Here is a 24,762-nt window from a genome sequence, read left to right as displayed (position 1 = left end):
GATCATTTGACTGGTCAGATCTGCAAGATGTTCTTCATAAAAAGATTGGAGTACAGATGTGACTTGAGAACCCGTGTCCAAAAGACAGTTTGTGTCTCTCCCTGCAATATTTACTTGCACTGTGGTTTTAGTCTGTCTGTCTCTTCTCACCCCTATCATTTCTTGAAGACAAATGATAGGGGCCATTATATGTAAGTTTTACTTTGCTCAACAGAGCGCTGACTTTTTGTCAGTGTGGATACAGTGCTGAAGAAAAACCTAGGGCTGTTGTCATTTTCTTCAATCACTGATAAATAGTAAGATGTTCGAGCTTTACAGAGGGCTTTTTATGGAGCAATAAAGTATTTTTCCAGGATAGATGAAGATTTTCTAAATTAGCCAGATGCCATTTCCTGTCCAGTTTATGAGTTATATGTGATACTGATAACAAGATAATTAACATCTGTGGCAGTAGAGAGGTTTCAGGGTGTACTGTTAAATATTTAGTTTCTGTGCCATATGTCAGAACAAGATCTAGAGTGTGATTGAAGTAAATTGGCTTTTGTTTTACATTTTGAGAGAAACCATTTGAGTCTAACTAGTATAATATTTTTGAGTTTTTCAGTTAGCGTGGACAATATTAAGGTTCAGGCTTCCAAATGAATTCAGACTCTTTCTGGGTCTTTCACTGTTTAATAAGCTGGAGTGGAAGATTGCTAACACTACCCCTCCTTGGCCTGTACTTTGAGGAGTCTGACAGTTAGTTATGTTACATCATCCATCAGGTTTCAGTAAGGCAGAGAAAATTAGTATGTTGATCAATATAGAATTAATTTACTAACAGGGACTTAGAATAGAATTTTTTTTATGCTTATATAGTTTTAGTTTTTTGGATGGGGTCTGGTGGGATAACTGGAGGAGAGAAACACATAGAGGTGTGTGAGACTGCAACTCGGCTTCCTGGTTTCAACACGGGATAGTCACATTTTGGGGGACGGGCCAGATTTCTAGAAATCTAGAAAGCCAGGATACAGAGGGAGGTATGCATCAGGAATGACATCCAGTGTAAAATCTGTGTAAATCATTGTAAAATTCAAATCAAACATGTTGCTTATCAAGAATGAGACTTCCATCCCAAATTTGTCGAAGCCCAGGTTAACAACGGCCAACATGGTGCTGGTGGGAACTGTGCTACTGTCGGCTGCAGACGAAAGAAGAGGAAAGAATGCTAAGAGGGAGCGAGAGAAGAGAAGAAAGGCAGGAGTATGAAGGTCAGGAGTAGGGAGTTTAACCCTGTAAGACCCAACCCATCAAAAAATAGCCAGAAAATTCTGATTTTTGGGAACTGAGATATTTATTAACCCTTATAACAAAATCCACATTTATTTTTTGCTATATCATGTTGTGTATGATATATTATATATTATATATTTGTTATATATATTTTTTTATCACATTTGATACATTGGGCGTTTTTGGCAACTTTTTGTTAACAACAATGTTAATTTTAGACAAGAAAAAGTTTTGTTTTTGTTCACAACATTTTGACGTTATGGCAAGTATTGATCATATTGATTAGATAGAGGTCTCAGAAACTCATGCATCAAATATGATACAAAGGGCATTATAGGGTTAAATATAGGGACTATGACTAAACAGAGTGAGCTGGCTGATATGATGTAGAGAAGGATGGTAGATATCAGAATCAGAATCAGAATCAGAATACTTTATTTATCCCTAGGGGAAATTATTTTTTGTTACAGTGCTCCATAATAAACAGACATTAACAAGACAGACAATACACTAACTAAGAATAGTACAATATATACAGGCATATATATACATAAGTCGTTTATTAATAAATAGCTAAAAAAGAAAAAGAAAGAAAAAGAAACATGTGTGTCTTAAGTGGATGCGTTGTACAGTGAGATGGCCACAGGCAGGAATGATTTCCTGTGTCGTTCAGTGGTGCTTTTTGGTACTCTCAGTCTCTCACTGAACGCGCTCCTGTGACTGACCAGCATGTCATGGAGTGGGTGGGAGGTGTTATCCAACATCCGCCTCTCCAACACCACCTTGAGGGAGTCCAGCTCCATCCCCACAACACTACTGGCCTTACGGATCAGTTTATCGAGTCTGTTGGCATCAGCGACCCTCAGCCTGCTCCCCCAGCATGCAACAGCATAGAGGATCGCACTGGCCACAACAGATTCATAGAAAATCCTGAGCATTTTCTGGCAGATGTTGAAGGACCTCAGTCGCCTCAAAAAATAGATATACAATATTATTTGTACAGGAACCAGGTGGAAGCAAAGCAAGGCCTGGATTACAGGAGGTGGATTCAAGCTGTTCTACCATGTAGATTGGAAATGAAATGGAGTAGATTTACCCTTGAAGGAAGAGTATATGAATGGTGTTGTGGATGGAGCAAAGTGTCAGACAGGATCACAAATTTGAAAGTGGAAATCAAATGGGCGATGTTGAATGTTGTCAGTGACACACATGCCAGTTAGAAGAGAAAGAAGAATTCTGAAATAAGTTGGATGAAGTGGTGAGAGTGTCCCCCTGGGGGACAGAACAGACAAGTAGGGGAAGGAAACAGAAGTGTTGCATGGGTAGGTGTTAAGGAGAAATATGTAGAAGGACACATGTTGTGGATTTTGCGTGAGGACTATAGCGTAACATATAAGAGTGAAGGAAGTTTTAATCTGAATCAGAATACTATTAATCCCTAAAAAAATTATGTCGGTTACACTTGCTCCAAGACAGTAACAGTAACAGACTAAACGATTTAGACCAGCGGTCCCCAACCTTTTTTGCACCACAGACCGGTTTATGTCTGATAATATTTTCACGGACCGGCCTTTAGGGCTTCGCGGATAAATACAACAAAATAACCAGTACCGGTACCAAAAAAAAGAAGATTTATTCATAATACATGGGAGGGAAAAGACCCAGGGAAACTGAGTTAACAATAAAAACGATTAAAAAAATGACGATAAAAACTGATAAAAACCTTGAAAACCATAAATTTCACACCCGAGCCTCAACTCTCTTGGCCCGGTACCAAACGACTCATGGACCAGTACCGGTCCGTGGCCCGGGGGTTGGGGACCACTGATTTAAGCAATACAATATGTTACAGATTTGACAAATTTAAGAAACAGCACTAATATATACAAATCACTCAGTTATAAATATCAAGAATTAACAGAGGTGATTATAAATAAATGTCAAGTAAATAAATATCAGGTGAATTATACAGAAATCTTATGCAGAAGGTGCAACCTGAAAGAAATAAGAGATTGAGAAGTGGTGTCAGCTAGCCTGCATCTGATGGCAGTCTGTAGGAACTTCAGGAATTAAGACCAGAACACTAGAGATTTAAGGGTATTTGATGAAGAAATCTCTGAGCCGGTGGGATACTGTTTACTGAAAAGTCAAGAGGTATAACTAGAAATTGTATGTGAGCAAATGGTTGTTTTCGAGTTCTTGAATTGTAGACTTGAATGTTAACATTGAATTAGTAGTCTAATGGGAAATTTGTTATATTTTGGATTTTGTCATATTCATTTGCTTGTTAAAAGTTCATTTTTGCTCATTTGGAGAAATTTTAACCTGGTACTGGTATAATAACCTAATTTGAGGGAATTCATACATGCAACCACTGGTTCTTTTTCCTTGGATTATAGAAGGCACAGGAAATTGTGGTTCTCATAAGTGTGTCTGTGTGTGTGTGTGCATGCGTGTGTTTGCTTCCCTGTTACTCATCTATTGCATGTGCCAAACAATACTAGGAAATAGGTGTACAGAGGCAGGAAGGATAAAAGAGCAGATATTTCTCCTGTCTGGTCAATGACTTATTATGGGTGCAATACAGCAAGAGAAACACACAGAGAAAGGAAAAGACACACACAGAAAGACACACAGAAAAAGGCTCAGAGGCTAACTGAGAAAATCACCAACACAGCTATGGTGTTTTCACAGGGGTACTCTGATCAGGGTTCATCCTGCTTTCAGCTGTAACAATCCCACACATATAAACACAAAGAGCGTGGGGCCCTCCACGTATCCTACTGAACATAGCTCAGTTATGAAATTACCACTCAGGTAGGAGAGGAGTTCCCACAAGTATTAACACCGCTAATATTTTCCTGGAAGAAAGTATTATTTTTCATATACACAATATGAACGTTCTTTCATGTTTTATTAAGCTGTATCCTCTGCTGTCCTCAGCTTGCAAGTTTCCAGTGCACAGTATGTTTGCCAAAAATGATTATTAGGTCAGTCAACAGAGAATATTACATGCTGACTTCTTTTTCTCTTTGTGTCTTTTTTATTTCTTCTTTTTAATTACAAAAAATTCCCATTTAAGGCTTCTCTTATTTGTTTTGCGACTTTGTTTTGTGTTTTCTTTCGATCAAAACCGAACCCACAGAAAGTTTTCTTTTTTTCATATATTTAAAAAAAGCTTAATTGTATGAAATGTATGAAGCCGGCTCCCTGAGTACCTTCTTTCCTGTTGTGTACCTCAGTCCCTGAGTCCTGGCCTACAGTGTGGCAGGCCACCTCAACTGCCTTTTGGTTTTTGGACTCTGGGCTTTGGTTTTGGACTGCTCCAGTGATGGCAGTTTCAAAGGCCTCAGATGTGAACAACTTGTAGTATTTCTTAGGCACCCTTTTCTTTGTCACACCTCTCTGCAGTTCTGATAGTTTGGCTTCACTTTGTGCAGCCTTGGCCTCTAGTCTCATTCTCCATGGAAGGTAATGCTCTTTGTGGTTGCTCATCTTGTAGCCAAGTATTTCATTGATGAGCAAGTCTGTCAGGGGTTACACCGTCCTATTGCCCATGTGGCTTATTTTCTCCAGCAGCTGCATCCAGTCTCCACCAGATAATCTGCCTCCTACATATCGTAATCAGGCCCTGTCTGTCATGGTTTGGGGTCTATGACGCAGCGTTTTGTGTTTTGACTTTTACATGTGTTTTAAATCTTTTAAAAATATTTTTGGTTGTGAGATATGGCTTTTGTTTCGAGATTCTAATAAGTATGTTTTGGTTTCCTTGTGCTTATCATTTTCTTCTGAGCTATTTTAGTTCCCAACTGTATTTTATGTCTCTAGTTTAGTCATAAAATGTGATGTGTCCCAGAAGTGGATCCAAAAAATTAGACAAGTGAAATGTTTATTTACAGTGGAAATCATTTACAGATAATCTCTGAAATACCTATCTGCTTGGTTTCTGCAAATCCGATCTGAACTCAAGAAGTAGCTCATTTCTTTGGTGGCCTGCTACAGCTCCACACCCAGTACTCACTACCTGTACAGGCTGTTTTCTCCTCACCCAATCCAGTATAGTGACAATAACTGTATAGTGACAATAAAGGCATACTATTCTATTCTATTCTATTCTATTCTATTCTATTCTATCTACGTAGCTTTGGTTCCTCGTTTCAAGGACTTGAAGTGCCTCCACAAGAGTTACAGAGAGAGAGAATGGATAAATGTTTACAGAGTTTTCTGTTAACATGAATGTTCAAGAAGAATAAACATGTTACGTGCATATATCTTCCCTTTTTTCTCGAGTCTGTTTGCGCATGCAAAATGAAATGCGATTAATATGCAATAAAAATGAATTATATTCAATTGTGATTAATCAAAATTAATCCACTGTAATCCTGTGATGAATCTGATTAAACATTTTAATTGTTTGACAGCACTAACATATATTATAGATTTGTCTATACTTACCTATTAGTATATAGGTTTTTTAAAAAGTTGTATTGTTAAAAGACTGAAGAAAACTATTCAAATTCTCTTTGAATTTAAGCATACATTCTCTGTGTTTATTCTGTATTTACTTCATTATATTGCATAAATGTTATGAACTTAAATACAAAGTTGAAAAAATGTAATCGCAACCAGGCTATTGATCAAGTAATTGCGATTATTTACAGAAAATTGTGAGAATAATTTTATATCTCTATCTATCTATCTATATAAATGATTCTTCTACTCAATTTCAATATTGAGTATTCAATATCAATTCATATATATACATATATATGTATATATATATATATATATATATATATATATATATATATATATATATATATATATATATATATATATATATATATATATATATATATATATATATATATATATATATATATATATATATGTGTATATATATATATATATATATATATATATATATATATATATATATATATATATATATATATATATATATATATATATATATATATATATATATATATATATATATATATATATATATATATATATATATATATATATATATATATATATATATATATATATATATATATATATATATATATATATATATATATATATATATATATATATATATATATATATATATATATATATATATATATATATATATATATATATATATATATATATATAGAGAGAGAGAGAGAGAGAGAGAGACTGTACAGACCTATAGGGAGTAATACACTATGAGGAGGCGCAGGGAAAAGGAAGGGGAAAGGAATAAAATCCAAGGCATGCCAGGACCATAAGAGCCACGTGTACCTTGTTCCAGCTCACTCTGACTCAGCTAGAAAAGAGAAACAGTTCCCAGTATCCCGCTAAATTATCTCTGCTTGACATTCAGTACAGTCTTGTCACAGCAGTTGGTAGAGAAGCTCCAAGTGCTGGGAATAGACTTGAACATCTGCAAATAGATCCTGGACCGGGTTTCCAGACAGTAACACTGTCATAAGGCAGAATTGGCAGCACCACAGGGTCCAGGATTGTCCCAGGCTGTGTAGTGAACTTATTATTGTTCAAGATAATGACACAAGATTATTCTGCATAGTTTAACACCAATCATATCTTGGAGTTTGCTCATACAGTAGTTTTGGGTCTATCAATCTAGATCCAAGAGCATACAGAAGAGAGGTGGACAGCCTGAAACATAACACACAGCCTTATTCTGAACCTTACCAAAATGTGGACATGGTTATGGTTTTAGAAAGGCTACCCCCAGTTATCTTTCACTTACTGTCAGTTAACCTACTATAAGTGAATCTGTGGTAGACAGGGTCCACCAAATCCACCAAATCTTAAATGATCACTTTATGGCCCACAGTTAACATGCAGGAAGCCACTGCAGTGTTGTTCTGAATGATAGGTGTTATCACCTATACAATACTGGCACATAAGTGCTGCTATAGGAAGAGAAGAAATCAAAATTGGGGGAAAAAAAACTTTGGACAAAAACACTCAGCAAAGTCTTGGCTTCCACTCTCTCTCTGTAAACTGTGGAGGACCAGAAGAGTCACATGTACAAATCAATAATAATAATTTTGTACTTCAATAATTAATATAAAAACAAAAAATATGCGTTAGCAAATTTCATTTACAAATTCATTTTTTTTAATTTAATTAGACATTACTAAAGTAAGTCATTATTTTTTAATTTAATGGAAAATAAAAAGAGTGATAATAAACCAATATTTCTTAATTTAATTATGAATTTCTCGATAAATGATTTAAATCTAAAATAAATGTCACATTAAAAAGAATTAAAATCGTATTCCAAATTTAAAAAAGACATTTTTAGTTTTCCTAAAATATTCTATTTTAAAAAAGAGAAGTAAATAGATGCAAAGATCAAATTATGAATACTGATTTATTTTTGAAAATAAAAAATGATTCTTCTACTCAGTTTCAAATCCATTTGCCTATGTGCATTTATGTTTCCTTTTAGCTGTAGGATTAACTATATTAGCTAATGTATTAGCTTTGGGATTAACTATGAGATTAGCTGTAAAATTAGCTAACAGATTAACTATTGTATTGGTCATCCTGTTTAGAATTACCATGACTGTTTTTGTAAAATGTAAAATTGCCACTTCAGTGCAATATAATGACCTCTCTGATTGGAATGAAGGCACAGGCTGGCTGCCTGAATTTTTCTATACCGCTGTTTGTGCCAATAGATTTGCACTTCTAAGAAGTGTATATGAAGAACATTTGGCCTTGATATTCAGACCACAGATGTTTTAAGATTTCCCTCACCACTGCAGCTATACTTCTCTTTTCATCTGGTAATTTTTCTCTACCATCCACAGTCTATCTCAACTCCTTCCTGAAATATTCCCAACATTCCTCCTTCAAATTCCACCATTTATCCTAGCCTCTCCCTTTGGACTGTGTTAAAAACACCACTGCACTTTACAGGGAGGGCCAGAGTCATCTGTATTTTCTGAGGCTGCTGAGGTCTTTCAACATCTGTTGGACAATGCTCAGGATTTTCTATGAGTCTGTTGTGGTCAGTGCCATCCTCTATGCTTTTGAATGGTGGGGCAGCAGGTTGAGGATCGCAGATGCCAACAGACTAAATAAACTGATCCGCAAGACCAGTAATGTTGTGGGGACAGAGCTGGACTCCCTTAGGGTGGTGTCTGAGAGGTGGATGTGGTCCAAGTTAAAGACAATGCTGGACAACACCTCTCACCCACCCCATGACGTGCTGGTTAGTCACAGGAGCACGTTCAGTGAGAGACTGAGATTACCTAAAAGCACCACTGATCAACACAGGAAATTATTCCTGCCTGTGGCCATCTCCCTGATCAACTCCTCCATCTAATACACTGTAAACACTGCAATAGCTACACCCTTTTTGCACAAGCTCTACAGTAAAATAACGAATGACAAAGTTCACAGGTTAGAGTTAAATGACAATCATATATATTCCACCCCTGTAATATTCTCAACTCGGTAATATTCTTGATATTTATAATTGAGTGATTTGTATACATCAGCGCTATTTATGTGTAAACTCTGTAACATATTATATTATTTAAATAGTTTAATCTGTTACTGTTACTGTCCTGGAGCAACTGTAACCCACATAATTTCCTTAGGGATTAATAAAGTATTCTGATTCAAATTGTGTTGTTGCAAGCATTTATGTTTGGGTTCAAGCATAAATAACCACAACAATATCAGCTACTTACATAGGTTACATCATAGGCTCGACAAAGATTCCCTTCAAAAGTCTAAATGAGGCCTTACACATTACCAAATGTTCCTCCCTTTTCTTGAAATAAGTTTTCCCCTTTTATGTCTCCATGAAGTCCATCATGCCTCCATGTTGTTCTGCCTTTAGTCTTTGTCAAGCTCGTGTGTCTTAGTCTCTGTGTTTATGCTTCCTGTTATATTTGATGGTCTCTTGTCTCAATTCAGTTCAGTTCAATTTTATTCATAGAAGGCCAATTCAACCCTAGAATAAAACAGAGAAAACAGCAACATTCTGACCCCATGAGCAAGCACTTGGTGATAGTTAGAAGGAAAAACTCTCTAAACTCTAAAACCAAAGTTACTTTCCCTAGTAACTAGTTATTCTGAAAGTAACGAGTAACTTGAAGTAACTGACTTACTTTTGATAGAAGTAACTAGTAATGTAACTAAGTTACTAATTTAAAGTAACTTACCCAACACTGGTAATAACACAATCCTAACCATTGTGGACCGTTTCTCTAAAGCTGCCCACTTCGTGGCTCTCTGCATGACACCCGATTATGATGGTGGAGACAGTTTTGCAGAGGACTAAGGGACCTGCTTGCCATCTTAATTGACAATAGTGTGGAGTGTTACTAACCCCAGGAACTCTGACCAAGGATGAGGACCCCAGGGCCAATCAGGTAATTGTATCTGCAATTGATTAACCCTAGAACACTATCGCTATATATAGTAACACAATCACTAATGCTGGGTGATTTTTACCCGATATAATATAACCAATAAAAAGTAATCAAATATATCAAAATATGACAACACATGACAAATTAGAGTGGTCGTCTTTTACTTGCAACTGTGCCATGTCTAACAAAATGAAAAAAAACCCTCCTAAAACAAAATAATGACTCTGGAAAGCTGGTCTTTGGTCCACCCATTCCTGGGAAATTTGAGACTTCCCTGGTGAAGGCACAGGCTCCTCAACACGCAAACAGCTGCAGGAGAGAGAAATCATGTAAATGTATTTGCTCGGGTGTAAATCACCCGGCGATAGTGTTCTAGGGTTAAAAGGAAAAGGAGGAAAAAAACCTTTTGTTTTGGGAGAGCTGGGTTGGTTGTTTTTTTTTTTTTTGCCTTCATCCAAATAAACAGCTCGCTCTGAGTTTATCACAGCCTTGCGTATCTGCTTTTGGGTCTTCTCTCTCTACAACAATCAGCATAGTCAACAAATTATAACAATCACAAATTTTAATGCCACCAGCTTGCTGCTTCAAAATATCAAACTCAAGCAATCTCGCAAGCTAGTAGGACAGTTCGTGTTATTAGACTTACTGGTATTTTTAATTTTTTTCCATTGCTGTGCTATTTCCCATCCCAGCTGGTATACAATCACAAAGCTTTGCCCTGGAGCTGCTTTCTCAGCAGCCTGGTTCACACCTTTGTGGTGCATGAAGCATGTTATGACTTTCAGAAGAATGTGCTGATGGCCCAAGGCTGCAAAGCTTCACCATAATAAGAGCCGCATTCCTTCAGGCTACTGACCAGCGAGGATGGAATGCAATTAGCACCTATTAGAGAGAGGCTGGAGGAGGCCTGTCAGGCCCATTGGCATACACAAACTGCATGCTCAGTCCTGAGAGTGACACAAACAAACCCATACACAGCCTGGCAATTACTGTACAATCAATAGATCCACTCCAGTAGGGCAATTTAAACATTTTGTGGTATACACTAGAAACTGAAGTAAGATGATTTTATGAATAATAAACTTATTATCTAAGTGTCAAGTGTTGCTGTGTGCGGCACGCAGGATATTGGACCCAAAATGCAGATTCAACAAGCAGAACTTAACTCAAAACCACACCTTTAGTGCTGGATGGAATAAATTCAAAACAGACACTAGATACAAGAGGAAACATGGCTGGCAACTATTCAAACAAATGGGAGGGGGGGCAAAACAGAACATGACACACACCGACAGGAGACTTTCAAAGTAAAACAGGAAGTACAGGGGACACACACTGAGAAGCAACCTGACTAGGTACAGACAACAGCAGGAGTGACGGAGACAGGACTGGGGAACAAGGGAATAAACATAGAGACAGCACTACGTGGGACATGGAACAGCAGGGAGGCAAGACAACGGAAACCTAAAGACTAGATAAGAAAACTGTTCATGCATCTTTGGTAAACCATTCAGACTAGGTGTAGCTTCTCTAACCTGTGGTATGGTGTGTTCAGTAATTTTGTCACTAAACAGTGACAAAATTTTCACTTGATTTGGTTTGTTGTCTTGAAAGACAGCTAATCCTTGCAGTTCCTTACTGAGCGACATGAGTGTCTTCCTCTCTGTGATGCTGATACTGGAGGCTTTGGGCTTTGCAGATGTGTGAGCAAAGCAACTTGAGATGAAATTTTCAGCTTGCCTAAGTTATGCAGTGTTGTTTTATACCATTGATGAGTCTGTGATCAGTTTCACTAACAAGGTTTGTCTTGGTGTGGCACAGCAAAGTTCAACCCTTCTGTAAGGAGGGTAAGAAATGATGTTACATCATCATCTTCACTTATGTTCCAGTTACTGAAACCGTCAGCGGTTCATAAGAAATTACATGAAAACAAAGGTCATTCTTCATCTTCACGAAAGACAAAGATCACCCTTTCAAGGATGCAAGGATGCCAGTTGTTAACATTTTGGACCGAGAACACAGATGGTTTGAGAGAGGACTAAAGGACACCATCTATGTCCACTGTGAACGACCGTCGTTGAACAGTGGGGTTGGTTTATGACACCAACTGTCAGCCACCTACAATGCAATCTTTAAATCCCTTTCCAGGTGCCTTGATCCCCACTCACATCTTGTGTCAGATGATCTCAATAGGTCACATGACAGAGTGAGGCAAGATCTCATAGTGTATTCACCCAAAACCTCTGGTGGCAATGACCCAAGCATTTTTTCACATCTTGGCTCATCTGTTGATGCACATAATCAATAGTTGGTCAAAGACCCTCTTTAGGAACAATCCCCACTAAGGTTTAGATACCTGGGACCCATTAGGTTTTTAGAACTGAAGAAGCCTCTTAGATGAGAGGTGAAGTTCAGTTGCTCCAAGTTTCCAAACTCCTTTCACTACGATGACCTGGATGACTGAGAACGTACAGAGACAAACCTCAACAGCAGGATCTTTTTAGCTTTTTACATAAAACCGCAAAGCCAACTCAAGAAGCTTTCTTGGAGGTTTTTGATTTTACACACAGACACACGTGCACACACACACACACAGGCGCACACACACGCGCGTACTCACACACACACTTTTTATGAGCTCAGGTCACATGAGCTCCCCCGTATTGCAGTCATTTCTAGAGGCAGTGACTATAATAAATGTGACATGTTCAAAGATGTTTAAGATATTAGTTAATCTTGTCGCAGAGGTCATCCAGTCACTTGTAAAGAAGCTGAAAAGGGTTAATATGTATGGGCAGGCTTTGGAGACATCTAAAGCTAAAAGAGGTTGCTTCAAGAAATGGCCCAATCAGAATACAAATGGGAAGGAATTTTAAAGAGATTAGGTTTCCTAAACCTTGTAAACAGGGAAACCTGCAGTTAGCTGAGACTGAACATGTCACTTGGATGAGTGACAAAACTTGGTAACAGGTGAAGCTTCTGGACATTTGCTGTTCAAGGTCCAAAATGTCCCAAATGGTTTTTGAACAAAGAGAGACTCTACTGGCTTTGTAGCTTAAACATGGAAAGCAGTGAAATTCTCACTGTATTGTATTTAGTTCTACTGCCCCTGTCTCATCACCTGTAATTAGTTTAAGCTGTGTCCCCCACCTTTTGCATGTTTCCACGTCATCTTGTGTATATACTGGGTGCATTTCAATTGTTGATTTTACTTAGGAAGGTTTGTAACTGAGAGATGGGACAAAGAAGTATCTATGTTGTGACCATAATCAGAGCAAATACTAAGGAAAGGAGCAAGAACTAAGGAAATGCTTCCATTAGCATAAGATAATAATAATACATTTTATTTAAAAGCACCTTTCAAGACACCCAAGGACACTTAACAAAAGAACAAAACAAATAATAGAACAATGACAATGAAGAACAATAAAAAACAAAATATATTATAGGATAGTGTTTTTTTTTTATGGATGACCATAAACAAACAGTAAGTTCACAGTGAATATGCAGATTTGAACAAATGGGTTTTGAGTAGGGATTTAAACTGGGGGAGAGAACCAATGTTTCCTATATCTGGGGGTAGAGAGTTCCACAGTCCACAGGGAGCAGAGCAACTGAAAGCTCTGCTCTGCTTCCCATGGTGGTGGGGCAGAAAGAAGACACAGCAAGCTGGATAGCAGAAGAAGATTGTAATGAGGGGGCAGAAGAGGTAGTGCTTAACAGATCAGAAAGGTAAGGAGGAGCAAGGTTATGAAGGACCATGAAGATGAGCAGAAGAAGTTTGTACACGATCCAGAATTTCACAGGGAGCCAGTGAAGTTCCTGAAGAACGGGGTGATGTGCTGATAGGAGGGGGTTCTGGTAATAATGCGGGCAGCAGAGTTTTGAAACAGCTGAAGCTTGTGGAGAGATTTTTGGGGGAGACCATGCAAGAGAGAATTACAATAGTCAATTCGGGAGGCATTGAGACTATGAACAAGAATGGATGTAGACTGGATGGAAAGAGAAGGACATAATCTGTTAATGTTGCATAGATGGAAATAAGCAGAACAGGTGAGATTATTGATGAGGTGACTGATTGATGAGGTTTCCAAAAGTAAAAACACCCCAGAGGAATAGATTCATTTAGTTGAGAAAAGTCATCCGGTTATTGCCAGGTTTCGGTTAAACAGCAAAAGTCAAACTTACAGTCAGATAGGAGGTCTTGGATGAGAGGTCCAATATTTGTCAGTGAACAGACGTTTAAAAGACCAAAGTTGAGTGGAATATTTTCTTTTTTACTAATCACGGTAGGCGCCCTGGTCAGGTGGGCTAGAGATTGGTGGTTGACAACCCAATCAGGGTTCCTGTGAGGGTGGCAAGTAGCAGACCAATGGGCTAATAGGTTCGACTATAGGAGCACAGGGGTGTGTTTAAATGAGACACAGAGACAGGAATGTAACTCAAAAGAACCAGCCAGCTTTAGTGAAATAACCCTTAGGTTTGACAGCCACAGGTTAAAGGCACTTTACAATTGTGGAAAAAAAAACTTACAAAAAATAAAAGAAACACATAAAACACATAAACTACTAAGATAGTAAATTGTAACTTTTGGTTTTCAATGTTGGGTTTCAATGTTGGCTGCACCCTAGTAACCTGACTCCTTAACCGTTATAGAAAGGAGATTACACAAATTCAATGTTCATTCAAATAAAAATCTCACACACCTATCACATGTGGAGAATGTTCTACACAACAGCTTATTATTCAAAGTCCCAAATAAAACTTGTCCAAGGGGTATAGTCCGAAAAAAATTCTCAGGTTGTGAAAGAAAATAGGGATGATAAAATGTCAGTCGGTGATCTTATGTATAACCAGCTGTGTGTGAAAGTGTGAGTGATACAGTCCTACCACATCGCAAGGTGCAGCAGATCATCAAGTGGAAAAGAAGCGAATCTCAGTCTGTCTAAGTCCAGGTGGGAAGGCTCACCATCTAATTCACTGGAGGAATCCACAATCCAGCATACAAAAAAAACCTCTGACCGATCTCAGTGGATCATGGCCGAAGACAATGGTGTGGTGTCTCTCAGTCGGAACATGCGGGGCTCTTACTAATGGAAGCAGACTGAGTTGAACTTTCAGGCAGTTGATAACAACTAGAGCTAACAAAGGCTAACAGTTTAGCTCCACGCTCTTTAAAGTCACCAGAAAACTGCAGCATCTGCCCACGCACCTGGACTAATTAACCACCTGCCACTCATTAACCTGGTTTTCCTGGCCACTACTTAAGGCAGTGGCTCAGTGCTTCTCGTTGCTGGATCGTTGTGCAACCTGGGTTAGTGTAGCCATGCCAAATTCTAGCCTCTAGTCTTCTGTGAATCTCTAGTTTGTTTCTAACCATGTGTTTCCTGTATATACTTTGTACCTTTCCTTCTTTTAGGAGTCAGAAACAAATTCATCCAGAGAAGAGCTGCATTATTACAAATTGTTCCACCCAGTAAACCTTGTTACTATATTACCATGTAATATAGTAATACATATTACATTACCATGTAATATATATTACTATATTACCATGTAATATAGTAATATATATTACATTACCATGTAATATATATTACTATATTACCATGTCACATGTGTGAATGCAAGCATTGCTTTTTAGTTTTAATAGCACAACACAACATTAAGGGTTTAACTAACACAGTAACACTTTTATTTGATACAGATTGAGCAGAGAGAAGCCGCTTGATGTGTGTGCATGGTTGAAAAAAATGAAGGTCATTTCAGTCATTTATGCTCCGTTTCATGAAATCAGTGTTATTGAGAAACAATAGGTCGGGCTTGCCTCTAAACACTCAGCGTGAGGGCTGAATGGAGAGTCTTTGGAGAGAGTAGTACTATGATAATCGCCACTCAAAGAGCCGATTATGCACTCGTTCGTAACATCTCCTCCTAAACTCGTATTAGGAACTATCTCAACCACAATCCATTGAATGACTGATTTTTTTTTTTTAAATGTGTGCTACAGACTTTCCAATTCATATTTGCATGACTCATCCAAATAGATTCCTGAAAGTGAAACTCTTACAATACATATGCTATAAGGCCAGCAGCCAAAACACATCTTTACACAACTGTCAGTTACAAAACTGACATTGTGCCTCTTCAATAAATCCAGCAGCTTTTTAACATAAAAAGAGGTCATTTGGCTGCTGCAGACATTAGTAAATCTGGCCTTCTTTAAAATTCCAGTCTTTGTAATGAAGGGATAATTTTCCCAGGTTCTCATTTATATGACCTCCATAAAACAACAGGGTTAGAACATGTTGTAGTTAGACTACAAAACAACCTGTACCATCTTCTGCACGTTGTATTTTCAACACAACAAGTTGTTAAGGAAACTAATGTAAGGCTGTTCCAATTCCCTGCGAATGACTCTTCTCTCTTCCTAAGTGCTTAACAATTTTCCTTTGAGAAAAACTTAATTGAGGCAAGAGGAAGAGGTTAGGAAGATAAGAGGTACTTTTGGAACAGACCTACTGTCTTGGTTTTCCCTTGTTTTTTGTTGCGTTCTCCCTCATGGTTTTGTCCTTGCTCACAGTTTGTCCGTCACAAGATTTGTTGATTTTATTTTGTACTAAGTTTAAGTTCAGCAAAAAAGCTGGTTTTTAGTTTACTCCTTTTTTTCCGAATCCTGTGCCAGGCTTGACAGGTGGAGGCAAACCAGACAAGCCAATGTATATGATACAGTGACAAGGATGCTGATTCACAGTCATTCTCCATTCCCAGGAAATTTTAGAAGTTGTTAAAGAAAAGGATGCATACACAAAAGCACAGCTTATAAATAAAAATATTAATAGTTGAGGTTGAGTGAACATGTCTCTCAAGTTTACAGATCTTACTTGAACATGTTCTGTGCAGAAGGGAAAACAGGATCACCATTATACTAACTGGACCCACAGGGCATCTTTACTGTATCTTGTAAATCTGAGACAAGTTAAACCATCAAATGACACATACAAGTTACAAGTCAAAATCTGCTCACATAGTTATAATCCAGTGCCAGGGAGCTGTGTCCTTTAAATAATGTCAGACTGCAGAGTCCTGGCCCGAGCAGTTAGCTCTTCTGTGTTGTGCCATCTGCTGTTTGGTTTCCCCAGTGTATAGATCATGAAAATCCTCCTGGCAATCAACAGTGTACACTATATTACTCTGTTTGTGCCAGAGGGCCTGATCCTTGGGGTGGTCCATTTTTTGGTACAGCATGTTTTGGGGTTTAAAAGCCACAGAGACGTGGTGTTTAGAGAAAATACGTCTGAGCTGTTCCGATACTCCTGACACATATGGGATCACTACGGGTTTTTAGGCACCAGTTGTCCTTCTCTCCTGAATCGCCTGGAGCTTTCTTTAAGTGCCTTCCCAGCTTTGACAAATGTCCAGCTGGGATAACCACATTTACTCGGGGCCTTGATCTTCTTCTGCTTCCTTGGCCGCTGTGTCTGTGGGGATGGTGTTTGCTCTATGTTGTAGTGTCGTGATTGCACCCAGTTTGTGCTCCAGTGGATGATGAGAGTCAAACGTTAAATACTGATCCATATGCAAAGGTTTATGGTACAGATCAACTTTTAGATGTCCTCCATTACTGATGCAAATCTCAAAGTCTAAGAAGGCTAACTTGCCACTTTTCATATCCTCCTTGGTGAATTTAATGTGTTGGTCCACCGAGTTAATGTGATCTGTGAATTGTGGTATGTCCTGAGATTTGATTTTCACCCAGGTGTCATCCACATACCTGAACCAATGACTTGGTGGTATTCCAGGGTAGGATAACAAGGCCCTCTTTTCTACTTCTTCCATGTCCAAGTTGGCCACAATGGGTGAAACTGGGGAACCCATGGTCACTACTACACGCAGAAAAACCTTTGTTTCTGCCTGTAGCAGTGACCCTTGTATGTGAAAGGGGGGAATTAAGACACAGTTCCAAAAGCAAACACACTTGGTCGGTGCTGAGAGTGGTCCTGCTGCTGAGGTTGGGGTTATCCTGTAATGTATTACAAACTACCTCCACTGCTTCAATGACCAAAAAACAAGCAAGGAGAGATGTAACATTGTATAAGACCATTGTTTCATTGGCCTCCATAATGACATCTCTCACCTTCTCAACAAAATCCAAGGTGTTCTGGATTTGGTGTTCAGAGCTGCCTACCAACAGGTTGAGGATTGAAGCCCGAAACTAAGAGATGTTATAGATGACCGAGTTGATCATACAGAGAATTTGTCTTAAAGGTACACCCTGTTTGTGTATCTCTGGTAAACCATACAAACTTGGTATAGATTGCCCTGGGTATAGCCTGTGGTATGAGGTCCGATCAATAGCATTGTCTTGTTCTAACTGCTTCAGACAATCTATCACCTTCTTGGCATGATAATGTACAAGAGTAATAATGTTGTTGTTACTAAGTGATGTGAGTGCCTTCCATGCTGATGTTGGATGCTGGGGGTCTTGCATTGCTGATACAGGCCGAAACTTTGGTCCACAGTTGTTCTGCTTCAACGTCTACAATGTTGTTGTTTGGAATTGCTGTTTCTGTGGCTGTGATCAGTTCCACTAGCAGGATTTGTCTCGTTGTCACAGCAAAGTTCAACCTTTTTGTAAGGATGTTTTTCTCTGCTTGGGTGAGTTTTTTGACAAATTTTTTACCCACTTGTCCCCATCCTCGGTGTGACATCCTTCTCTCTTCTGACCTCACAACCTATAGCACAATGCATGAAACTAGCACCAATGAAAAAAAAAAAGTACCTTTGCAGGTTTCCCCAACCTTATAAACAAAGTGTTTGTGCATTGTGCAGTCAGCTGAGACTGAAGAAGTCTCTTAGATGAGTAAGAAAACATGTCAAGATGAAATGAATTCACTTTTTGCGATTTCCTTTCCTGGATGATTGTCGTGAGTCATGACTAAATTTCTAAATGCATGCTCAAAGCACACCAACATTCGCAGTGAACTGCAGGCTAGTGGCTGACTGTGAAAGAAGCTGAAGCCCAGGGCACCCAGAATAGGCTTGTAGCAAAGCCTCCAGATCGCACACAGCTTCCCTCTTAGATGTAATAAGTGTTACCTGTTTGATAGGCAGGACAATCATAGTGAGGAATTGCCTACAGCTACCATGCCACAAGCAGTGTGAGCGAACCTGGAAGCGCAGCACGCTAGGAAGTGTCCGGGATAGGTTACAGGCTAAGCCAACCAGACCAGCTGTTCTGTCCATTATTCGGGCAAATGTCTGTTTACTGGACAATAAACTCGACCACATCCGACTGCAGAGAGCAAGATGTCCCAAATTAAGAGACTGCTGTTTGTTTATCTTCCACCCAGCACTGCTCACTGCTGCTGGAATTTATGGCAGCGAGGTGCAGGCCTTATTATTTGCTGTGGGAGTTCAGTATCATTGTTATTGTGCCAGTGTACATTCCTCCCAATGCTAATGCTAAGGAGGCGCTACACAAACTGTAAGAGGCCGTCAGTGACCTGCAGTCTCACCAGCCCCGAAGGGATTTTTCATTATTGCTGGGGATTTCAACCAAGCAAATCAAAAACTGTTCTGGTTAAACTCCACCAACATGTTGAATGACCAGAGGAGATAATATACAGGACTTAGTATACACTAACACCAGGTCTGCATACAAAGCAACCCCTCACCCCCATATCAGATTGTCTGACCACATTACAGTAATGCTTCCTCCAGCATACATGTCACTGCTGAAGAGAGCAAAGCCTGTGACAAAGCAGGTCAGAACATGGTCAGAGGGAGCTACTGAAGCTCTGCAGGACTGTTTTGAGAATGGAACATCTTCAGAGAAGCGGTGACTACTGACTATCACATAGACATAAATGAGTATGCTGAGGCAGTGACGGGATACACTGATAAATGCACTGGACATGTCACCGTTATCAACGCTCTCACAACACGCGCTAACCAGAAGCCTGGTTTACAGCAGATATTCATGAACTGCTGAAAACACGGGATCCTTCCTTCAAAGCCAACGACAAGGTGGCACTCAGACTGGCAAGAACCAATCTGTCCCGGGACATCAAGCTAGGAAAGCCTGAGTACTCAACAAAAGTCAGTGATCACTTCGCCTGCTCAAGAGATTCTCAGCGAATGTGGCAGGGCATCCAAGCCATCACCGATTACAAGGACCCACTGTGTATGTGTGTTACCGACACCTCTCTGCCAGACGCACTTAACACATTCTATGCCAGGTTTGAGGCCCAATAACAACGAGCCAGCACGGAAAACCTCCCCCTCGCCAGACAACCAAGTGCTGACCCTGTCCATGGCCAGTGTGGGAAGGACTCTCGCTAGATTCAAACCACACAAAGCTGCTGGACCAGACAACATACCTGGACGTGTGCTCAGAGCCTGTGCTGACCAGCTGACTAATGTCCTAGCGGACATCTTTAACATCTCCGTGAGCCAAGCTGACACTCCAACTTGCCCTATAACACTTGGATCACTGTAATGCCCACGTAAGAATGCTGTTCATTGATTTCAGCTCAGCATTCAACACCATCATCCCTCAACAGCTGATCAGCAAGCTGGACCTGCTTGGACTCAACACCTCCACCTGCAATTGGATCCTGGACTTTCTCATTGATAAACCCCATACAGTACAGGTTGGAAATATAAGATCCCACAACATCACACTTAAGCACAGGTGCCCCCGAGAGATGTGTGTTAAGCCCTCTACTCTTCAGACTGCTAACCCCTGACTACACCTTCCAGCTCCAACACAAACCACATTATCAAGTTTGCAGATGACCCCACAGTGGTGGGACTCATTAGGGACGATGATGATGCTGCATACAGAGAGGAGGTGCAGCGGCTGGCACTTTGTTGCAGAGATGCAGAGATACAACTAAATAAACCGACAAAAGCTATCTAATGCAACTTATAAAAATCAGTGACAACATAATGTAAACCAAATGTGCATGTCATCATATAGAATTATGAATAGTGTCATAAAGTGTGTTAAAACAAATTAACTAAACGTAACATACACCAAGCAGCTTCAGTGACAAATTCACACAAATTGTCATGTTTTTGCATAAACTGGGCCCAAAGAGCAGACTTAAACACCCGACGAGTGACTTTAAAGATTTTTATTAAAAAGACTGAATATATGATCAAGAGACTGGAATGTGCAGAGATCTGCAGAGGAAGAAGGAGAGAAGGATTTAACAAAAGCCAATGTGGGCTTGAAGATTTAAATGTTAGGAAGATCTTAGAAAATACAAGTGAATACTTTTGGAAACAACACACAGTGTTCTGGCAGAGGACTGAGAAACCAAGCTGGAAGCAATTAATTTACAGAACTTTTTTAACACAAGTGTAGTGATAATAACCTGGTGGAGAACAGCACCACCAGCCGGTTAAATGCCAAACTGTGATTAGTTAATGCCCAGCTAACTCTTCGTGTACTATACCACACTAAATGTGGTAATGATATGAGAGAGTGAAACATTAAATCTGATTCATGTGTAAATGAATTTTACCAAATCGTTATTTCAATTGTCTGGTTGTTTATAAGTCATCACATGTGTGTCATGTCATGTCCTATCTTCAATAGTCAAGTCTGTCACCGGATTTCAACCCAGCATAGCATTTTTCTTCATTTTTTTCCCCAAATGATGGCTTTCCCTTCAATTCAGAAAACACATTTTGTGATATCAATGCATTGCAGACTCGAGTACCGTAATGCATAAAAGTAGGCCTAGTTCCTAACAGTTGTTTATACAGTCCCTTTATTAAACCTCTTGAATTAAAATGGAAAGGCTGCACTTCAATAAGATCATCATTGTTTGATTTTTAAATTCCACAGAGGCATTTACAAAAATAACATAATCTTCCAAAAACCTATGTACCTCACAGTATTATTTTGTATGTGATTATAATAAATGAAATCTGTCGGTTTGCAAACACTTACCAAATCAAGAGTTGAATAGCAACACTTGGCACAAAGATGCATCTCAGGTACTTATTTATATCAGATATGCCATGTAATCAAGTTGCATTACAACCACATAGCAATGGGTTAAAATGAGCTATTTGTAGTATTTATGCAAACAAGACCCTTTAAAGTAAAAAATAATTTTCATTTCACACAACTCCATGTCACAAGTGGCTGAAGGCCGGTAACTGAAACTCAACCCAAGCGCAGAAAACCCAGAGCGGAGGCAGAGGGAAAGTTTTAACAACGTTTTATTGATCAACACGAGAGTTATACTTGGCAATGAGAAACTACACAGGGGCTTGGTAGAAGTGGCATGGCAATGTGGCTGAGGCAAAATAAAGAGGCCATGACTGAGAAGGTAACTGGAGCGGGACTAGTATGTATGGTCACACTGGGGAGAGAGGAAAACTAAATTAGAGCTTAGCCAGAGGAGTGATCCAGAGGAAGTGAGTGTAATCATTTTTCGGCTTACTTTGCAGGAGGGAAATGGATGCATTAAAGGTGAGGTGGCGTAGGTCCGGATGAGTGGATTGGGCTGACCTGAGTTCCAGTGGCTCCGAGGCCGAGGGACGGCAGCAGAGCAGGCAGGTGAGGCACAGAGTGAATCCCAGAAAACAGAGAGGTAAATCCAAAATCCAAAAGGATGCGTGGTTCAAAACCGTGGAGCGTCTAGAAGCAAGTAGAGTAGTTGACGAACTGGCGGAGAAGGGAAGTCAGCGTGGAGCTTAAATCTCTAATTGCCTCAATTAGCTCCAGATAGAGGAGGGTGTAGTGGCCCTGCCCATGGGCGCATACCAGGGAAGTTCAGGAACTTAGTGGAAATTTCCAGCCACTCACCCAGACCATGACACTACGCTAGCGAGTTAACGCGGATTGCCCTGTGCATGGGGCTGCACGGTGTCAACGTGTTAGCATTGTTAGCTAGTTAACGCATTAGCGCTAACGAGCTAAACGGTTATGGCGTTAACATCCTTTTAACGAGATTAATCCTGACAGCACTAATATAAACACATAATGAGTGAAAAAGGTCAGTGAAGAAGAACTAGTCAGTTATGCTGCAATAGACCTAAGAGTTGCTGGGGGTGATGCAATTCATGATGCACTAATTCACCTGATGCACTAATTCACCTGATCCAGCCCTAACTATATTCTGTAGCAAAAATGAAAGTTTTAAGCCTAATCCTAAGAGGCAGAGAGGGTCTTCATTCAATTTAGTTGTCTAGTCTTGTTTTATGAAGCTTATAAGAGTAAGTAAGACCCACAGCTTGTTATTTGGGTAACAATGAACAGTTTGAGCTGGAACAATGAAGTTGGTGCAGAAAGTTATGTAATCAGTGATACACTCAGTAAGTCCACTGGTGTCCTCATCGTGAGGTGAGGTTTACAGTATCTATCACCTCAAAACAGCCCTGTAGTTTGGCCCTGCTCCAGCCCTCCTCCAACCCACCTCCTAATGGTACGTTCACACCGAACGCGATAGACGCGACCAAAAAGTGCCAGACGCCCCTAGCTGGTCGCGTTCACATTCCCACCTTGATGCACGTCCAACGCGAATTGGTCGTGCTTAAAATATGCAATTTTCACAAGCGTGAAGCAGAATGTGGGTGGAAGTAGTGCCAGACGGTATGTTTGCAAGATGGCAGCTGTCGATCTACCGTTTGAAGAGAGTCTCCCTTCTCTATTTACTGCGGAGAGCAGAGCAGCGGTGTAAAGGACGTCCTCAACGTACCTGGGTCCATCAGGTCCTCCAGAAGTGTCGGTCCAGGAGCTGCGTCTGGATGACGGCCGCTTTCAGCGCTACCACCGTCTCTCCCTCACCCAGTTTGAGGAGCTGCTGTCCCGCGTCGGTCCAAGCATCGCCAGCCTAGACACCAACTACAGGCGCTCAATCCCACCTGCAGAGCGCCTGTCCCTCTGCCTGCGGTTAGTAAAAGTGTTTAATACGGTAGTCCTTTATTGATACCTGTGCTAATATATGCTCATTTGAAGTCCCAGTGACTTCCCCACAATGGCTCTTTTAAGAGCCACCCACAAACCTCTAAAGAGCGTTCCTGCCTTTTTAAAATTTTCTTAATAAATGGAGCTTGCCTCCAAAATAACCTCTCTTTATTCTCTTAAATAATTGGTCTTCACTATGTTCCTATATAGTAGTATATTTTTTCATTAGTATAATATGAAATAAATTCTACATGTGTCAAGTTGTGTGCCAATAGTTGCTGTGTAGTAGAACTGAGACATTAGTCATTACAAAAATTTATTTGAAATAATATTAAAATTCTCGGTAGAGAAAACAGCTGGTGTCGTACAGCTCTGGGTGGTTGGCTACTGCGTTGATGAGCCTTTCCTCCATATTGAATGAAGAATGAATGGCTTTGGCTGGACCTGCCCCTTTGAACTAGGTCAGAGCATCACGTCACCAGGCTCCTGATTGGTTGTCGTGGCGCGACTTGAAGCTGGAGTTCAGATTTTTCCAACTCTAGCGGTAGACGCCATACGCGCGAATGCACAAAATGCACCACACAAACTGCTGCGCGTATTTTTATTCACGCTTCAAATGCGTCAGTCGCGCGAGCAAGTAGCGCGACTGACGCAAATCTGCTTCTGAATTTTCGTGGGACCCCCAGTCGCGCTTCATCACACTCCTCCATTGACTTTACATGTAAACCTGATGCTCTGGTCGCGTCTATCGCGTTTGGTGTGTACGCACCGTAATACTCCTAGTGGTCACAGGCTCCTTTTTCACAATAGGTAGATAGCAGTGAGGGAGGTGAATCAGATTATGATCTGACCTACCCAGTGGTGGGAGGGAAGAGGAACTATACGCATCCTTGACATTAGCATACAGTGGGTCTAAACAGACCACATACTGTATAAAAAAGTTGGCAGTGTAGTGTCCATGGTGAGTCACCCGAAATAGTTGAGTCTACAACCGGGCTATGTCAGAGTGGATAATCTCACATGCAGCTGTGGGGTTAGCAAAGGGAGGCCTATTTCAAAATTGCCATATATAAGAAAATTATTAGAAAACTATTAGAAAATCAGTTCAGATCTTTACTATGCAAGTTACCGATTTCGACCCTTTTC

This window comes from Oreochromis aureus, linkage group 15, assembly GCF_013358895.1.
Source record: "Oreochromis aureus strain Israel breed Guangdong linkage group 15, ZZ_aureus, whole genome shotgun sequence".
Taxonomy (NCBI): domain Eukaryota; kingdom Metazoa; phylum Chordata; class Actinopteri; order Cichliformes; family Cichlidae; genus Oreochromis; species Oreochromis aureus.
This window is presented reverse-complemented; position numbering follows the sequence as displayed.